General features: G+C 39.7%; 1 protein-coding gene and 1 non-coding gene across 5 annotated transcripts in view; both read right to left on the bottom strand.

Moving 5' to 3' along the window:
• pcxb (pyruvate carboxylase b) overlaps positions 1 to 21,614 on the bottom strand; it is a 292,624-nt gene that overhangs the window by 241,877 nt on the left and 29,133 nt on the right. The window lies entirely within an intron of this gene.
• On the bottom strand, positions 1,543 to 1,646 carry LOC145427492 (U6 spliceosomal RNA). The gene has a single exon (XR_013908035.1). It is a non-coding gene; the product is annotated as a U6 spliceosomal RNA (small nuclear RNA).

The following is a 21,614-nucleotide window of genomic DNA, read 5'->3' as shown; positions in this document are numbered from 1 at the left end:
GGTGTGCTGTGGTATCTTGCACCAAGATGTTAGCAACAGATACTTTAAGTCCTGTAAGTTGCGACGTGGGGCCTCCATGCATTGGACCCATTTGTCCAGAACATCCCTTAAATGCAGGATTGGATTTAGATTTGGGGAATTTGGAGCCCAAGTCAATACTTGTTGTTGTGCTCAAAGTATTCCTGGCTCATTTTTGCTTTGTGGCAGGTGTCACAGTACCATCCACTCAAGGATTTGGCCACTGGGATGTGAGGGATGTGAGTAAAAAGGCAGAGTGTACTAAATTGCCCTCAATATAATGACTTGGGCAGGTGTGAGATGCAAGTGTTTTGAGTAAGCAGGCACTTAAGCATCTCTGAGTGTTTTGCTTTCCTTTTGTTTATTTGGAAATTATCATTTTTATGTCAATGAAATACTGACCTGTCCACAGCACGGGGTGAGAAACCGCAACTCAAGACCAGACTGCGTGAGCTAGCCCAAATCCCCCTAAGTAAAGACTGAGCGAGTGGAGGCACGGTCATTTGCCTAGTGAGCCCAGAGCTGTCCAGGTAATACCACACACATATCTTGCACCTCGTGTGTGTGGCACAGTTCTCCAATTGAGCCTAGAGTGATGCAAAATTAATGTTTTACGCACATAGACAAAGTGGTTCAGTGACCATGACACAGGGCACATTATCCTCCTGAAAGAGGCCACAGAGATCAGGGAATACCATTTCCATGAGTGCAGGTACACGGTGTGCAGCAATGCTTAGGTAGGCGTTACGTGTCAAAGTAACATCCACATGGATGGCAGGACACAAAGTTTCCCAGCAGAACATTGCCCAAAGCGTCGCACTGCCTCCACCCACTTGCCTTCTTCCCATATTGTCAGTTGTGTAGTTATGAGTGATCAGTGTATGGTCACAGTATCAATGTCCCCATCTACAAACTTTACAGCATATAGATAAAGGATATAAAGCAAATAACGGCTTCCCACTCGAGCCAGTCTAAATGCTGAATCTTCACCTAGCACTGCAAGAGAGTTAAAGTATTAATCAATGATTCTTGGTCACCATTACTGCTGCAGCCAACAGAGACAAATTTGTAGAATAGTCTCATGATTAACAATGTCTAATGAGAATGAGTGATAGATGACCCAATTCTATGAAGAGCAGAGGAATCGCTAAAATCACCCACATTTGCCCTCCCTCAGTTCTACTGGGACTTACTTCCTCTTAAAAGGGATTTTTCCTTCCCACTTGAAGCTGCTGTTGGCCTTCTACCGCTCCTCAGTACAGAGCGTACTCTCCTACTTCCTGAGTATTTGGTGCACAGTGGTTACAACCGAGAACAGGAAGGCTGCACAGAGGGTAATTAAGACCAACCCAAAAAAAAATTAAATAAAATTAAAAAAAATAAAAATCACTGGCTGCCCTCTGCCACCCCTGGAGACCATCGTTAGATCCTCTTGTCTCAGGAGAACAAGGGCCATCACAGGTGACCCCTTGCACCCCCCCACCTGTTTGACAAGCTGCTCTCTAGTTAATCAGGTCCCACACCAAACACAAAAGGCTTCTTTACGAATTTGCGTGTCATCCTTGCGCAGGGGCCATGCTAATCTTCTCTGTATCGTTCCAATTTTAGTATATGTGCTACCGAAGTACCAAGGCTTCTTTACCAGGGCCATTCAGACTATTCCCCCCACCCCTGCCCACTCACCTCACCAATCTGAGCCACGGTCTGAGTAACCCTCATCACTCAGGCCCTCACACACTGACTCAGGCCAAGTCTTTTTTTCCTTTGCACCACTTTGCAACTGCTCTCTAATGTGTGCCTGTCTTTTTTGTGTACATCCTTGACTGTACACATTTCTCCTGTTTGTTATTTATTCCTATCGTCTGCCATTTATATTATATTCTTGCACAGCTGGTGTGAAGCAACCTTACAGTACATGTACACAATGACAATAAAAGGCCATTCTATTCTAGTGCTAGCTCATAGAGGGTCATGTGTTTGTTGTGGTTTCGGGGTATGATTTTAAGGGCCTTGAGGCACTTGTTATTGTGATTCGGCTTTGTATAAATAACGTAGTAGAACTACCTGGCATTGACTTAAATTCAAACTTTCATTATACACCCATCTAAACTGGCATTCACAGACACCACGATTACTAATGACTGGTCTAAACCAACTCACCTCTCATCCTTCGTCTCAATAACAGTCAGTGCCATTGCTGGCAGTAATCTGCCCTATAAATAATATATATAAAATATATATTTTTCCACAAAGCACAATTTTGACATTTCCTATATTGTCTCTGCACTAGTTTAATTTAAATAAGCAGTTTAATTGACTAGAAAATCCTCTGGCTCGTTATCTGCTGGGATAGACTCGAGGGTGTTAGTAAATGGATGCATACTTTATGGGTCTTTACAATGCTGCTGAAAACAACAGTTTAAACAGCAGAGAAAGCTGTTAAAAAAATGATAAGGTGAAGAAAGCAAGAAAACCCAGAATGTAAATAAGAAAAAGTCAGACCCCAGGGGGAGCAATGACATGGTATAGTGGGGATGGGAAAAAAATTATAACTCAAGTAAAGGATTTAAAAAAAAGACTTAAAGACAGGAAGGTCACGCAAGGTCACTCAAGACTTAAATACATAATCCAACACGCATAACCAAGAAACACTGAACTGCTGATGCTGCTAGTATGAACGAGCATGTGTCTAATCTCATTTTATTACGAGTTCTTGCTTACTAACAGAAGTTAAAAGGACTAAGGGGGAAGCAGAGCAATAACCATGCATATTTCATTATATAGTCCACAGTCCATTATAAGGGGTTACAATTTCCACATTCATTCTTCAGCCAGTTTGCACCAAAGGCCCTGTGCCTTTCTTAAGAAGAGAGCAGGGGTGAAATGATAGTCGTCTCTTCATTCAAATAACTGAAACGTCTACTCATCTTTCAAATTAAAATTTTCCCAAAGGTAAATTACTTTTCCTCCACCTCAGAGAGATTTTAGCTTTTACTGCATGTGGCACCACATTATGACTGCGTGCATTGTTCACATTTCTTCCTCAAGTCCTCATAAGAGCTGACGGGAATTAAAGCTGGTGGTTTTGCACTGCAGTAGACATTTTAGACACACTGTGCATTACTAGGATGCAAAGAAATAATTTAATGTAAACTCATCAGGGCTGCCAAATGAGACCCAACAGGAAACACCAAAATGTGACTGATGATTTCATTAGAAGCTCAAGTGTAATTTAGGAGCTTCTGCCCAAAAATGAGGGATTAATGTGTTTCTGGAGGAAGGTTTCCCTCATTAGTTCAAATAGAAAATAGTCAAACTTTGCCGACTACGCAGTTTAATGTCAAACAGTATGTCACACGCAGCTGGATTAAAGGAGATTTTATACCAGGTGTTGGCGTAGGGTTGAGCGGTATGAGGAAAATCTAATGTTGCAATACGTTTTGGCTGCGTGTTTAAATAACCTCCAAAAACAAATGTTATTTGTAACCATATAGTGCCTAAAACCTGCACTGGTATACTCATTAAAATCAACCATGAATGAAATGTTTATTTTTAACCTTTTTTTTTTTTTTTTTTTTTTAATCATAAGTTGCACACAGAGGTTTTTCAAAACAAAAGGCCCATTTTTGCTTATAACATAAAAATGTGATGACCTCAAATTAAAGAAACAAAAGTCTACTTAGCTACTAAAAACTGACCAAGAACAGTCACAGGTATCACAGCTGGTTAATTTAACACTCTTGAATCCTACTACTTATTCCTGCATCTCTCAGGATCTTACAAAGCTTCAAACGATGTAATTATTAATTTAGTCGTCAACAATATTGATAGTCATGACTAGTCGGCTAATCGTGGCAGCCCAGTTACGTTAAAGCCATTTTAACAACCCTACGTGGAAAAACTCGTGATACGTTGAGCATATTTGATTTTTTCGTCTGAGTTTTGGTTCTAAGGGTTTACTTGTACATATGATGACATTTGAAACTTCTCTTCAAATGTCATGTTTAATATGAGTATCGACCAGCGCTTCTACATGACAAGGAAATGCACTTATGTTTAAAGTTATTCCTGTGATGTACAAAGTGATAAATGTGATATTTTGACTCCTCATATCAAGGGTAGGCAACTCCAGGCCTCGAGGGCCGGTGTCCTGCAGGTTTTAGATGTGTCCTTGATCCAATACAGCTGGTTTAAATGGCTAAATTACCTCAACGTGTCTTGAAGCTCTCCAGAGGCTGGTAATGAACTCACTATTTGATTCAGGTGTGTTGACCCAGCATGATATCTAAAACCTGCAGGACCTGGAGTTGCCTACCCCTGTCATATAGCAATCCATCTATGTCTATACGTTATTGTTTGTATTTGCAACAAATGGTTTTAAATAGCTCTATGTAGGCTTATTATCACTTTGACCTTCACCACAATCTATTGACCTTGAAGAGGTCCAAGGTTAAATGTGACATATTAAATCTTTATACAATACTTTCTATTGTACGAATCAGTTTCTAAATTATAAACTGTCAAATCTTCCACAAATAAAATCATTAAGTTGACCTTGAAGACCTAGTTGGAGTTGAGCCAAATTTTAATGGATTGTTGAACGTGACCCCGCTTCACCCCTACAAAGTTTTATGAGAAATCATCCAAAACTTCTCAAACTATCATGTTTCCAGACAAGATGGTGACACGCACACTCTGCCAAAAATAAAACCACATTATGTTTTTGGCAGCAATAAAATAACATTTAAAAAAAAAAAAAAATGTGGGTCTCTTTCTCTATACTTTACATCAGTGTAGAGCTGGGCGATAGAACGATAACGATATGTATCGCGATATAACTTTTACTCGATAGAGAAATTAAGCTATCGCGATAGACCTCGCCGCTCTTGTCCTCTTAAAATAAAAATAAATAAATAAATAAATAAATAAATAAATAAATAAATAAATAAAAGGTCAGCCAATCCAAACTAAGTAGGGCAGAGCCAAACCAATCACAGCCGCAGCGTCACGTCGCGTCACTTGTTACGTACAGCACAAGTGCCAAGCCGCACGTGTGTTTGTTTGGGAAGCAGCCAGCGGGTAATGGAGCCAGCGCGTAATGGAGGAAATGAGTGTGCCGACTAGAAAAATCAACCGAGCGTGACCGAAGAGAAAACAGATGATGGTTCCAATGCCGGAGAGATTGTCAAACGGAAGAGCCATAGAAGTTCCGTAGTGTGAAGGTATTTCGGCTATTTCAAGTCTGACAAAAAACAGAGTAGCGTGCACTGTAAATTGTGCCGAAAGCAAGTCTGGAAATACAATGAACTGGTGCATGCGTCACACTGTGCGCCACGTTATTGTTTCGGTGAAATGAATTTCTACAATACTGTTACTGTTAATTCTACTCTCTGCAGTGTTTAAATGCTTACATATACACACAGTTACTGTCCCTCCACACATACGACTCGGTTCTGCTTCTATGCCCCAGCTTTGTTTACTTTTTCCCACCGAGGCTTCTAGACTTCTGATTGGCCAACATTTCTGCACGGTTAGGAATCTAGCGCCACCTGCTGCTTTGGCATGTTCATAGCAGCGTTTTCCTTCATTTCTGCCTTTATGTGTGGACGGGATTATTTTTTTAAAACGAAAACGGAAAATCTCCGTTTTCAAAAATACCCGTGTACGTGTGGACGTAGCCTCAGTCTCTGACTGGAAGCGCTAATTCGTCATTCGGCTTTTGTCAGACTAAAGTAACTGTTAAAACTGTTTGAAAAGCTCAGCTATACAACAAGGAGAGATTGAGAATTTCCTTTTAGTTCTCAGTTTATTTGATATTGACAAAAGTTAGTCAGTTTTGTCTGTTCTTCTGTAAAACAAACTAAGATTTATTTTTAGAATTAATATTTTGTTTCTAAGTGGAATTGACAATTTAGTCTGTTTCGTTTGTCCTATTTTGAAACTTAAACGCTTTAGCGGCTGCCTTTTGTGTAGTTTGCAATATTTGCCTTTATTTATCTGAAAAAGTCTCGTGTTCCTTAAGTACATCTACTCTGAACTTATTATGGGAAATAAATATTTAAATAAAAACAAGCTGCTGATTATTTCACATTTTACTTGTGAGCAACGGCACATTTAAATCTTACAAATATAGTTATTTGGCTTATATCGTGATAGATATCGTTATCGCCTGAAATGAAAAAAACATATCGTGATATGAAAAAATCTCATATCGCCCAGCTCTACATCAGTGGTTCTCAAACTTTTCACAAGGAGTACCACCCTTATGACCGACATTAAAGTGCAGTAGTATAGGCCTATTTATCACCAGAGTTTATACAAGACAATTGTATTTTTTATATGAATGTTATTTAACTTAACTGTCATAAACAGGATGTGTAAAGTGATAATAACAACTGTACTGCATTAAAACATTAACAGGTGGGATAGTCTAAAGACTGCTTTAGATCAATATTACTTTGTTTTAAACAAGGAAAAAAAAAAAAAAAAAAAAAAAAACACAACTGGAACACTTCAAATTTAGAGCCTCTCGTCACAAAAGAGGATCCTGGCCTATGATACAAGCACAAATCCAAACTCAGAATTCCCCCTTCCAGGCTTTAGGCGTCAGAGCCAACCACAGAGCAAACGCACTGCTGCAACACCTGCAATCATGTCTTTGTTCAGCATCTGATGCATTTTGTTGTTGTTTAGATGGTCCAAGGTGAGAGGTTTGACAACTGAAGGCAAAATTAAAGAGCTGCTTCATTTAGCAGTTTCAGAATAGTTATTCTGCCTCTGTACCCCCCCACACACACACACACACACACACACACACACGGCCATTTATTGTTTGCCTTGTTTAAACCACCGTTACTGAACATTATGACTAATTGTCTCCCCTCACCCACCATTTTCTAGTGCGCCCTCCATGACATTCATCCAACTTTCCCTTGGCTGTAATTTCAGAAAGCAGTTGGCAAGAGTCCCCCCAACATCCCCCCCCAGCTGGCAGAAACAATCAATAGCACCTCTCTTCCTCTAGTCTCAGTCCCAACACCTCACTTAAGCCCCCCCACCTCCCCGCCCCAAAGTCTTCTTCCCTCCCAAATTTTTCTATCCTCCCCAGAATGTCTCAGATCGCCAACTCTGTGGGACTCTACTTCCAAAAAGCTTTTTATGCTCGTCTTAACACAAAAACACTTCCATTCTTAATCAGCAACAAAAACAACCCTGCCCGTCTCACACAGAGCTTAAATGTACAAATTCATGCAGTCCACACAGACATGCACGGTCTGCTGCACGTACATGCCAGCCACCGATACTCAAAATAGCACCCATCCAATCACAAGTGCCAATGTCACCCTGACATGGAAGACTCCTGCACCACTTTATGCATCCTACATTTCACAGACCGCAGCAGAATCCATCTGTGCTTTCTGCACACTGTGCACACAAACTATTGACCAAACTGAAAGAGAGAAGGAAAAAAAGAAAGAACGAACGGAGGTGGTAAAGGATGAAAGAAGAGAAAGTAATTATTTACCGCTTATTGGTGCTTACAATAAACGTGAGATTAGCTTGTCGTTACAGCCACCTTCTTAGACATCCAATTATCTTCCTTTTGTTTCATCAATGCTGTTGTGTTTCTGCAGAGCGCTTCATTCAGACTCCTTAATCAACGAGCAGGTGCTACTTTAACATTTTATTGGAGGGAGTCTCTGAAATTTAGTTTTACTATCATTATTATTTTTTTTTTTTTAAAAAAACAATGAGTAGTGTTTCTAAACACTGCATTTACAGCATCGTTCATCAGAGATTGAATAACTGGGAAATGAGAGAAATGAGCAGAACAAGTTTATTTACTTATAATTGTTAATTTGATTACTTGAGACAATATGGGATAAATATAAAAGTTTTTTTATTCCATTTGTTTGGTTGCTGATAGTTTGATTTGGTTCACACTAGAGATGGACCGATCTGATATTACATATCTGTATCGGTCCGATACTGACCTAAATTACTGGATCGGATATCGGAGAAAAATAAAAAATGTAATCCGATCCATTAAATATCACGAAAGCACCTCACAAAACTTGCAACATGCCGTAACTCACCTCAGAACGTTAGCACGTCGGAGCAGTATGCATCACGTGATAGAGCGGCTGTGGCATGCGGGACCTGTCGGTGGTCTGGATAGCATTTGGAGCTTCGCTAGCAACCCGGCATTTCATCTCCGACAAAGTTATCCCCGAGAGAAGTAAAGCAAGCGTGTAAGTCCATCTCTGAATGTTTGTAAAGCATTCCTGCGTTAAGCTTAACAAGCGACTGCCTCTCGCTCTCCTGCTGCTACTTCAATCATGAAACTGCTTAATGATCAGCTGATCGGCTTTTCTGTCGCGAGTCCGTCTCTCTTGTTTGCTTTTGGCCCACGTTGCACCAGAAAGAGGAAACCAGCGGCTGAACAACAGCAGCACGTTTAAGCTTGATCAGCTGTTGTTAGAATTTATTTAATATTAATTTCTACACCAGGATCTTTTTCTACGTAGCTGACGGCTGGTAACTGTGCAGGGGCGGATCTAGCAAAGTTTAGCCAGGGGGGCCGATAGGGCATTAACAGGGAAAAGGGGGCACAAAGACATACTTTTCTTTCTTATTCTCATTTAAAATGTCGAGCTTTTAATTATTCAATATTTATCTGAATCTTACACCCAAAGTTTTAATCTGATGTAAAATGTATAGAAGTCCATTACTGTATATAGTAACTGTTAAGTCTAATATACCCTAGTAAGCTATAGTACTTTTTCCTTTGGGAAGGTACCATCTGTGCAGTCTGCAATTTTGTTGAAGAAAGATGTTGAATCTATTTAATATTTCTTGAAAAATAATTGATTTCTGTGCATTTTTTTTCACACTGCATCAAATTAAGGTTGATTACGTCGATTAAGCATCATGAGGTGGAGCGTGAGGGGTGGTTCCCTATTTTTTATTTATTTATTTTTGTTGTTGCTGGGAGTTGGAACCCTATTAGTTAGGTTGCTTAATATTTACGCTAAGTACTCTTTAAAATACCAGAATAGGGAGGATGGTGTAGGTCTAAGTTTATTAGATTGATCAGTATTGCTGAACTATGAATTATTTTTTATTTTTTTTTGCATACAGGTATAACAGAATAGCTTTAGTGTAGTTGTTGTTTTAAACTTGAGTATGAACTTATACAAAATGCAGCAAGATATTTAAAAAACAGTTTTGTTGATTAAAAAACACTATATCGGATTCATATCGGTATCGGCAGATATCCAAATTTATGATATCGGTATCGGACATAAAAAAGTGGTATCGTGCCATCTCTAGTTCACACACAAAACATTGTGTTGGCCTAGTTATACCATTTTAAGAAGTTAACAGCATTAATGCGTGTACTGCTAAAGAACTGACACTGTAGCTCATCCGGATCATAATCTAGCAGAACTCGCAGGTTATCGGGTGTAAAAACTTTGGTTAGAGAGCGGAAGAGCACCAAAACAAAGGAAAAACACGGTGGGGTTTTCTAGTTGAATATTTCAGAATGCTTTCAGGCTTTTGAGGACAAAAAGGTTTTGAAGCCACAAATGGGTGTAAACACACAGAAGCATGCTGACAGACTGTTGGTGGGTCTGCGGGTAGAGAAAATGTTTACAATCCACTGACCAGCTCCAGAGACAAAGTGTCAGTCTGAATTTGCGAGCCCCCTCCCGTACGTGTCGACGGGGAACATGAATCGTCTCGGCTAGAGCGCATCGTCTCTTCGCTCACCGTCGCCATGGTGATTGACAGCAGAACTAATTCTGCATTTAACACCCTGGATTGACAGACGTGTGTACACACAAACAGCTTTACAGAAGGACAGGCAGGGGAAAGGGCCTGAAAAACCACAGGAGATGGCAGAGACACTCGAAACATCGGTCACTAAAAAGACCGCCTTAAATCCTTGGAAAAAAAACACAGCAGGTGCTGCCATTTAAGAATGGCGGCATACTAGTATCACTGAGAGTCCAAAAATCCAAGACAAAGACCAAAGAGGGAGAAATGGGAATCCTTTCTTCTCCTTAAATGAACTGGCATCCAACAGACAAACACCTGCTCTTTTCTTTAGTTCTTCTGACTGATAGGAAACAAAATCATGGACTAGAATGATATCTTACTACAAACTAGTGGTTCTGGTTGTTTATTACATCCATGAATACAGTTACACAGATGCAAAGGGGAAAAAAAGCTTCATTGTGCAGTTTTTCCCTTCATCCTGTTTGTGTCAGCACAAGGATAAATTATTGTAAATCACTTCTTTACACCATTGAACACTTTAACTTCTGAAATTCGATAGTCGTTTAACAGCTGTGCCACAATAGCGCAACAAGTTAGAAGCAACACAATAAACCTCAATCGTGCACATTGTATCCGACTTTTGCTGCCCACCTAACACTAAACTGTACAGTGAAAGATATGCATCTACAATTCTTTTACTACGTACTTGTTTTTAGGATGAAATATAAAACTTAAATTTTCTTTCAATAAAATCCAAATAAATATGTATGAAGTCAAATGGGTAACGTTCAGCTACAGCACTACCACTAACAAGCATTTTCTGTGCATATAAACTAAGACTATGTGCCACAGTCACCCTGGTTTATCCTGCTCTGTGTTCTTTATTAGAAATAATGGTTTGCACACTGCAGAGCTCCAGATTCTTTAATCATTGCATCCAGTGATGTTTCAAGCACACCTGCTGTTCAGCATTTCTGTTCTCCGTGTTCCTTTATTACAGTGAACATGTATTCTGCATACATCTGTAGGTTTTTATCCTACACTACAGAGCGCCTCGACATGACAGTTCTGATTTGGAGCTTCAGTAATATCTTTGTAACTATCATGTTTTCAACTTCAGTAACAGGAGAACAGTTTATTGTACCATATCACAACAAAGTGAAATGACCTAAAAACAGTCTCGTAAGCGCAATAATTTTTCCCTGAAAAGCAAACAAATCCACAATTAACCAATTTGAATAATATTTGACAAACACCAGTGCGCCCAGCTGTTATGTGAAACTGTGCTACACAAATGTGTAAGCCACTTGCATATTTATCTAACCACCGATATAAACAATGCTCTTGGGGAGTAAAGGAGACAAAAGGCACTGGGGAAAGAAGGAGGAGGGGGAAATAGTAGTGTTTTGATGTCTTTATCTCCACATTTCATAATACAAACCATAGAGGCCATTAGTCATGGGTGATATAGCTTCAAAATATCAATAACTCAAAGAAACTTGTGATAATGATGATATAGAAAAGAAATGGTGCTTACAGACAGCAGCATGTATTAGTGCAAACAAAATTAGGGGCATTTTTCCTCCTCTCCCAATGAGCTACACCCACTCCTGATAGGCTACCAGCGAAGTCCAAGTGTTATATTGAGACATCTGTGATATAGATGGGCTGTGCATTTATGTTCTCTAGCTCACAAAACAAAATCATAAAGCCCAAATGTCTGACAGCGAGCGTAGCATGTCAGCCTCCGATGACAAAGGAAGCCACTCCAGCAGCATGAAAGGGGTTTCAGCACAGGGTAGACTAGGGCTGCTCGATTATGGCAAAAATGATAATCACGATTATTTTCACTGAAATTGAGATCACGATTATTTGACGATATTTATTTAACCCTTTAAGACCTACTATAGAACCAAGTCCACCAGAGCTTATATTATTTTTTTTTACATGCTGTAGTGCCATTTTTGGGAGCATTTCAAGTTGCTATACATCAATACAACTGTTATAGCCCATATTTTAATAATATGTATGCATTAAATCCATAGTAATTACATAAATTGCAAAAAAGTGCAATAAACTACAAAAAAAAATTGAAAATCGCTTTTGTTTTGTTTACATATATTTCTACTTGGAGAAATTTAAGAGGTTTATCCCTCAAAACTTTAAATACAATAAAGTTGCAAAAAATAGTTTCCCACCACAGGAAATTTATTTTGAGTGTCTTCATAGTTTTATTTTGGAGATACAGCAATTTTTATATACTGCAGGAAAAACAAAAAACAATCCTATGATGCAAATTTGCAAAGAAAACAGCAGGTGCATCATTTCACTGTGGGAAGTGTTACGAACAGCTGATAGGAACGGCAAAGCGTGTTTCTGGAATATTATGTTTTTGTTCCTGCAAGCGCTTTTTATGCAATTTTTGCAAAGCTATATGTGGAACGAAACCGTGACCGAGGACAAGCTGATGGCATCAGATGTAAGTACAACTCCTCCGGTTTCATATGCAAAACAAATTATTGAGCTAGCTTACACGGTTCAGGTTCTACAGGGATTTAACAATAGTTACGCAAAACGGAGCGTGCTGCTCTGACCGGCTTTAAAGGGTTAACAATGACTTTTAAATAATAATATAAAATAGTGTGCAACACCACTGAAGTTTTTTTTTTTTTTAAACTCTCTTTTCAACCAACGGCAGTCACTCTCCAAATAACTTCTGCTTAGCTTTCCGAGCTTCCCTCGGGTCCTCTTAATCAGCGGTCTCCAACCTTTTTTGCGCCACGGACGGTTTATGCCCGACAATATTTTCACAGACCGGCCTTTAAGGTGTCGCGGATAAATGAGGGAGGGGCTAATAATCGGCTCAGTCATTTTTAATGATCGTTGAAAGCCCAGATCGTAATCGTGATTAAAATTCGATTAATTGAGCAGCCCTAGGGTAGACCTCCAACAACTCAATACTTTGGAAAACATCCAACTAAATGTGGAAAACCTTTTCACTACTAGAAGGGAAAGAAAATTAAGTTCAATCTAACCAGCCTATAAAAAGATCCTAGCAGCTGGTGATGTGCAACCCAAAAGTAAACAAATGACTCGACAGAGCATCGCTGCAGAGCTCGCTAATTGCACCCCAAATGACAGGAAGAGCAAACATCAAATGTTAGCGCAAAAGTGGCTCCTGCAGTGTTTTTCCAAGAAACTTTAAATACAACACCTGAGTTTAACAATAACTAAAGTACCTTAACCTTCTAACTCTTTAGCAACTAAACAACAGCCGCATATTAAAACTCAATTTGAAATAAGTCTTGTAGCTGGTATGTTGTACCTCGGGTCGAGCTTTTTATCCATTAGCTTAAAGCCACACTTTTTTACCGTGTACCTGCATCTGTAATTTCCACCCACCGTTTGCTCTTCCTGTCACATGGAGCGCAATTAGCGAGCTCTCCAGCGATACTCGCTCGAGTCATTTGTTTACATTTGAGTCGCACATCACCGGCTCTAGTATTTCCTCCGCCTTCACAGCCTGGTAGGACTCGGCTGAGTGTTTGTGCTTCAAGTGTTGAACAAGTTAGTTTGTTGCGACACTAGGGTATGTAAACAGTGCATCACTATATCACAGTATTACATTTTTAATCACATCAACTTACAGTGGTATGATACAGCCCTGCTGGCTACCCCGATTGGCGCTGATGAGCTGTGGACATACTTGATTGTGAGCAGCAGTTCTCTCAAGAGACAGCAGAAAGACGAGTAGGCAAACAGGCACAATACTAAATAGCAATAAATTATTTCTCCTTCTCTCCACTACACTTAAATTATTTTTCTCATGTCATCATGCACACAGATTTCAAGCTCCTGTTCTCCTCTCTCCATCACACTTAAAAAACACTGCAACAAATTTTAATTTTCTGCCGTCTTCCACTCGTGTACAAATAAAAATCAATACTGCTTCATTTCTGCAGAGGGGGGGGGGGGGAGTAAACCCCCCCCCCCCCCCACCTGCCACTAAACCAAACAAAACAGATTGAATCAGAGTTTAAAATGCAACAGCCTCAATCATCATCATCACACCACACGAGTACCAGAATTGAATTCCCTAAAACAGCTGCACAAAATGCAGCGTATGACAGCAACTTTGCCTTCTGCCTTCAGATTAAACTGATAAATATACCATGAAACAAAAATGTCAGGCACTGAGGTTTTGCTGGCATTAAAGTTACCTACAAAGGCACACCTGTTTGCTTTTCCTCACCACCACCACCACAACAGTTAAGCTAATTAGGCAGTTCTGTTGCTCACAGATACCCATGGTGAGCTCCTGTGCATAGTAACATCAGGTGTGCATATTATACAGTTAGCTGCAGCTCATTTTGAAACACACAAGATGTGTTTTGTCCTTCACACTCTGAGTTTGACTGCTAAATGCACCAGTGTCTCGAGGCAAACTGTGGAATCAAGTGAACCAAATTCATTACAGCAGCTTAAAATGCAATATCATTGCAGATCATAGGCTTGTGTTCTCATTGCTTACGCTCCTTCATAACAGCTACCTCTGCCAAATTCCAATCATGATATAGAGGTTTGAAAAGAAAGTTGGATATTGCTGCCAAACTGTAACAAAGACAGTTCGAAGAGTTCACTGGAAGAGGCCCAAAGTGTGGGTGAACCAACTGAGCACAATACAGAGAAAACATTAAGCGTGTATCAGATGTAGTTATATCGAGATATCTGGACAGTAAGAGAGAAAAACAAACTTCCCCATAAGAGAACAACACAGACATCAATAAACCTCAACATATGACTACTCATACCATCACATTTTAATATAGGATGATCAATATAATGAGCTCATTTAACATACAAGCATAAAAGAGAATCATTACAATAAAGAGTACTTGGTGAATTATAGCTGCCAAAGAAAACAGGTTAAAAAAAAAATGCATAGAAACCAGATATCAAAAAGTAATTTATAATACCAAGAGTCTGGTGGCAACATCCCAGCCAAGTCTCACCTAAAAACTATCATATAGCTGCTCCAAGAGTGGAGTTATTCATTTTCAGTCAATATCTCATGAAGCTGAAAGGCTGTAAACAGCTTGATGACAGGGTGTCAGACCGGGGAGAGTACCACCATGATGGTACCAGTGTAGAAAATGAGGAAAGTGTAACTAAGTAGGTTATCAGTCAGACAGTTCAAAGCTTAAATAGGTTTGGTTTTTTTCAGTATATCTGGTGTTGTGATTTTAAGTTCAGAAATTCAAGCTCGTCTTATTTGTCTAAGAACTGCAACATTTTGCATTTATTTTAGGCGCTCTCATTTTGTGGTCAAACAACCCTATCCTTCATATTCAGAGCACCTCTGAGTTTCCCTTTTAGTTTTGTTCAGCTTGAGCCATGATGTCAGGAAGAGTTTTTATTTTATTTTTTTAAAACAAAGCCAGTCAGAAAAAAATCTAAACAAGAGTGTTTCTGCAGGAGAACCTGTTGAAACAACCCTATGTGCATGTGTGTTTGACACAGACACTCCCTGCACTGATGTGATGCATTTCACCTCTTCATGTCCACATCTGCACCTTCAAACATCTGGCAGAGACAGGTTTCATCTCAAACACCTCATGTTTTTCACATTTTATTTAAGAAAAAAAAAGTTAAAGTTAAGGGAAATTCCTCTTCCCAAAAAAAAAAAAGATATAATAATAAAGTCACATTGATATCAAGATTACAGTTACTGGACCAAAATAATGAGAACTATGTTTTTCCCCAATCAAGCAGCGCTGCCGTACACTACACAGAGCCACACTCTTGTTTTACGTGACACTGCTGCTCTTCTGAACATTTGAAGGAGAGGATATTCAGTACTGTTCATTAATGCAGCAAAAACAGATCAGAATTAATCTGTTGTCAAACACAGTAAATCTAACAGATGATTTATGCACAGCCAGTCAGCAACAACCACTTAGTCTATACTCAATAAGTCAGATCTCTTCGGGCAGTCGTTGCAGCTCCGGAAATGCTAGAGTGTAACAGAATTTGTCAAATGTAATGTGCAGTGTCTGAGACATGTTACTTTATGTCTGTCTACTTATCACAGGACTGTCGAGCATATGTGCAATAAACCACAGCCCATCAGCGCACAGATGTTCCACACTTGCAAGAACCGAAAAACTTCATGGTCAAACTGGGAATTTTGTACTCTATTAACTCATTGCAGAAGTAAGCGATATAGGACACTACTGCTGCACATCACATATCAAGAGGTATTAAAAAAATAAATAAATAAGCCAAGCAGTACATGGATGAATGAGCGAGCAATGATGCACCCAATCAGTGGGCCCATCACTGATTATTAAAATCTCACACTGCTATAGTGAGACACATCACTCAGATCTAATCAGGACTGGCTGGGATATACATGGGCGGGTAAAAAGAAATGTCAGCTGTAGACCTTTCACTGAAACACAGACAAAACATCAGAAGCCAGAACCCCTCCCCCCAATCCTTTTCCAGGCGTATACAAAAATCAGCTGTTTGAACAGCAGATAACACATAAGAGCACAGAGGCATGGTTTGACAACATCTGATTTTCTTGTGAGACCTGACTCTAATGGCTGCAGGAAGTTACTCCAGCTCTCAGCACAAGGGTTTGAGCTCAGTGTTGCCAGGCAACTTTGTTCTCCAGCACATTCTATCAGGAAATGTGACCTGTATCGAGTTCAAAGACTGCACAGTTTCTCTGAAAGACTGATGGAGGCTGCTGATAATGGAAGATGTGTGATATGTACAGATGGAAAAATGATGGGAGGGGGAAAATAAAATAAAATATATAAAAGCAACACTATGGAGCCACCATTAAAACCAGATAAGAGAGAAACAGCAGGTGTGTGAATGAGAATGGGGAAAAAAGATAAATATTTATACAATGCTATGAAGTAGGATTCAAATCCTCAGAGTTTATATTGTGGAATCTGATATTAAACTGTCACATATCCACTAAAATGTTACATCAAATATCCAGAGTAAATACAAGAATTAAATAATGCTGCTTGTTGAAGCAAGAAAGCATAAAACGCCCAAATCAAAAAACAAAAAAAATCAAAACATGTCAATAGAAATAGTTGAGGCTGGATTGACCAACGAGTCAGATGCTTTCTTCTTGATGTCATACTAAAAATGAGACCACATCAAATCTGGTATTGCTGCATAATTTGGCAGAAATCTAAGAAAGCAGGCATCTAGTACATACAGAGACTAAAGGAATACAAGCCCATACAAGGACTGTTCAAGCAGGTAGTTAAACATGCAATCAAAATGATGGCTGAACATCCCTTCTCCTTTGAATATGTACCATCACCTCATTTGTTCAAGCCTCCATTAAACCAAGAACTCACTAAAGACTGAACTGATTTTAGCTTTTGTGTCTCTAGCCCTAATAGTGTTTTTATTAATGTATGGATATACACTCAGATACTTCATTAAGTACGCCTATTCTGCTACTCTAAATGCAATTATCCAGTCAGCAAATCAGACTGACGCAAATTGATTGTTTTCAGCATGTAGACATGGTCAAGACTATGTGATGAAGTTCAAACAGAGCATAAGAATGGGGAAGAAAGGTGATTTAATTGGCTCTGAGTGTGCCATGTTTGTTGGTGTGACACCGGCTGATCAGAGAATTTGAGAAACCGCTTATCTGCTAGGATTTTCCTGCACAACCATGTCCAGGGAAAAAGAAAACATCCAGTGAGCAGCAGCTCTCTGGGCAAAAATTACTTGTTGAAGCCGCAGGTCAGAGGAGAACAGCCAGACTGCTTTGAAGTTATAAGGGAACAGTAACACATACCTAGTTGTCATAACCAAGTCATGCAGAAGAGCATTTCTGAGCACACCTTGAATACTGAAGCAGATGTGCTACAGTAGCATAAACGCAACACTGGACGTCACTTCAAAACAGCTAAGAACAGGACAGACTACAAATCTCAAATACATCTCAAAACTATTGTATCAATTTATAAAATCCCACGTCGCCTCATTCTCGAGTTACAGCATTCAGTTACAGCACCATCCCAGGGTCAGAAATTGGTGTGCGCAACATGAAAGCATGCATCCATCTCTATATCCTCCAACCGATTTCTTGAACATGAAAATGAGTTCACTGTACACAAATGCCACTTTAGAGCACACCTTTGGTATGTGGTTAAATGGGAGATTTTCATCATGGATGTGTGTGACAAATCTATGTGATACCATCATGTCAGTGTGGACCATAACCACCTAGTTTAATCTGTGGCACAAAGAATTAAGGCAGCTCTAAAGGGCAAAACAGGGTCCAAGCCAGAGCTAGAAGGGTGTAAGCAATGAAGTGGCTGGTGAATGTAGTTTTATAGACACAGTGTAGTTAGAGGACAATACTTTTTAATGTTCTTCTTTTATGTATGGTTTTATGATTGCAGCTTTTATGATCTCATTCTTATACACAGAAACAGATTGTGGCACTTGGCACAAATTTCCCCTCAGGAAGCGTAAAGTCCACTGAAGTTACAGCAAGTCTAACTGCTAATAATCCCCCTACACTTCATTGCTAGTTTGACTATAGTTGTTGCTGTAACTAGACTCAAGCTCTTCGGTTATAGCAGATCAGCCTGCCCGACTATGTCGTGGTGGAATTTCAGCCCACTCTTCACTGCAGAGTTCCTTTCTTGAACCCACATCTTGAGCAGGCCACTGACAAATTCTAATTTTAACTCTCGCTCACAACCGTTAACTTCAGCTTCAACTCAACTTCATTCTCATTCTGAATTTTCTAGTAGAGCAGAATTCAGGTTACCCCCTCAGGTGTGGCACTTCACCTTCCCCTGAAGCAGCCAAAGTGTCCCAGCAATGCTGCCACATGTGCGCTTAACTTCGGTATAATGTCTGAGTTTGTGGAATTTCAAGACAATTTAACATTCCACTCGGTTGAAAGAGCACTCTGCTGAAAGGTTTGAGCATCATCAAGATGTATCGTGACAGCAGCCTACTGGGTTAACAGTGTTCTTCACCTCAGTTCTTACATCGACTGAAGTTTTGGCAAGTGTCGCTCAGATATTTCAAACCTCAGATTTCAGGTCTTGACTAAGAGGCGCCCGACTTTAACATCTTACTATTGGAGAATTTCAGACAATCACATCCAGGAAGGTTTATTATCGTCCTTAATCATAGACATGTGTCCCTAGAGACATACAAAGAGCTTAATAATCCTCCTTTTCTTACATATTTTAAGAATATGCCCTTTGTAATTTTGTCCAAGCCAAAAATTACACTCTTGTGTTTCAATTTTACAAACTTTGTGCTTGCTCTCTATGCCTTTTTTGAAGTTCTGAAATGTCACAACAAATAAAACTATCCAGAAGTTATTTGATGTGTGGCTCCATTTTCACATTTGATCAGATGTGCACATAAAAAAAATAAAAATAAAAAAAAGTTGTTTGAAGATTTGACACAAACAAAAAGTAAACAAATCAAACTGTTATACTTTTTCACAGAATCAGATTTGCATGTGTGAGCTTGTTTGAGTCGGCAAGAGGATGAATTGGTTTTACTGAGCACATCTTTATACTACCAACTACGGTTTACAACAGTGTGTTTGGCATTTTTGGCCAGATATTGGGAGTAGGAGGAATGAGGAGGACAGACATAATAACAACAATGTAATGTCTCATACAAAATGCTATTAAATTCAGTGAGTTCCTCATTAAAATGAAAAGACATCAATCAAAATGAAAACTGAAACCAAGATGTCTACCTTTCCAGGACAGAACTGAAAGAAAGTATAATCAAGCATGGGTATGTAGAAATAATATGAGTATTCCAGTGTGGGTTATAAGAGCTTGCATCACCTTACTTTCACACACATGCATGCACAGGCTGTGACACATGCACACACCCATTAATAATTCTGAAGTAAGCACCAGAGTGCATCCTCAGCATTGCTAAGGGGGTGTTTCAATACCCGAGGTGAGAGCAGGGCTCAGCTCTGAAGTGGAAGCTTCACTGTGGAGACTGACTTAAAGTGAAATGCAGTCACAACACATAGCAGAAAAATGCAAGAACAGTGGTGGGGGAGGGGGAGCAAGTGTGGAAGGAAGAAAATGAAAGGTGATGCAGAGAGAAAGTGAGACCCCTGGTGATAATCTGCAAAGGCTGCAGGTCTGTGAGACTTTCTATTCACCTTTGTTCTACTTTGCAAAAAACTAAGCTGGATGAGAACTCAAGCTCTGTATGCAATAAACAGAAGAGGTAAAATCCAAACATTTATACGACTACTGTTACAACTTTAACTAGTAAAGAACGTAAAATAATCTTTTTAAAAAGAGCCTGTTGCCTCTTACCTGGCCTGAACCCAGAGAGGAAGAAGGGGAGGGGGACACAGACCAGTACACTAAAGGCCAATTTCAAGTTACCAATTAACCTAGCAGTCATATTTGGACTGTGGTTGCAAGTTTGAGTAGAGAACAGAGAAGTCATGCCAGCACAGGAAGAACGTGCAATATCCACCGTAAAGGCCACAGCTGGCCAGCAGATTCAAGGCTTCCTGCTGTGAGACATCAGTGCCAACCGCTGTCCCACAAAAAGCACAACATGTTCATCTTGTCAAGTTAACCAGTTACATTTTTAAAAATCAGCAATACAATATGCCTCATCCCTTTATTACAAGCTTAAGGAGATCAGCAACAATGACAGGCACCAACCAAAGCTATCATAATACAGCAATTCTGGATACACTGCAGATAAGTCATCTATGACCAAGACCATTACCTGTAACTGAGGTCTTAAACTGTAGATCAGCGGTCCCCAACCACGGACTGAGTCGTTTGGTACCGGACCACAAGAGTTGAGGCTCGGCTGTGAAATTTATGGTTTTGAGGGGTTTTAGCGGTTTCTTTTGTTTGTTTGTTTTTTAATCGTTTTTATCATTAACTCTGTTTCCCTGGGTCTTTTCCCATATGTTATGAATAAATCTTTTTTGGTACCGGTACTGGTTTTATTTTGTTGTATTTATCCGCGACCCCTTCAAGGCCAGTCCTTGAAAATATTGTCGGACATACACCGGTCTGTGGGGCAAAAAAGGTTAGGGACCACTGGTATAGATTATATTCTTCAACTGTAACGACGTATCAAATAATTAGATTACTGACTTTTTCCCTGCCCTGACGTCCAATCAGTCGCCAGTCTCCTAATCATTTTCTAAGTGCCACCGTGGGGAGACAAAGTATTGACTCTGGAGAGGTAAACTGGCAGGAGAACCTGCTGTTTGACTAAAAATATATTTGGCGCCAGTGTATCACTAACATATTGAAAGAGAAAGCAATATAATATATTTTATTGACGTTGTCACACTTTTTTTACCATTTGTATTTTACGGTTATTTCTATTTCTGCACTGACGAGTGAAGACACTACATTTCGTCGTATTTAAGTCAGCTGGGAACAAAAAAAACAAAACAAAAAAAAACGGGTATGTGCATGAGCATGCATGCATGCATGCAGTACTCTTGTTGGCACCTGTCATCCTCACACCAGAGCGACATCACTCTCATTTCAAGCTGTAATATGCAGTCAAGAGCTCGCCGCTGCTGCTCTTAAACACACAAGGAGACATGGTTTGTCACTTTAGGCAGACGAGCTGGGTGATGTTGATACGATTACTGGAGAAGGAGAAAAAAAACTCACTGCTAGAGCAAGGTCACATCACCCGTCTAAGTCTGTCTTACATAACGATCAGTAACAAAGATCATTCTTCAGCAAATCACCATCCCTGTCTCCAACCTCCTCCCT

This window comes from Astatotilapia calliptera, chromosome 3, assembly GCF_964374335.1.
Source record: "Astatotilapia calliptera chromosome 3, fAstCal68.1, whole genome shotgun sequence".
Lineage (NCBI taxonomy): Eukaryota > Metazoa > Chordata > Actinopteri > Cichliformes > Cichlidae > Astatotilapia > Astatotilapia calliptera.
The sequence above is the reverse complement of the archived record's forward strand: the minus strand, read 5'-3'. Positions and strand labels throughout refer to the sequence as shown.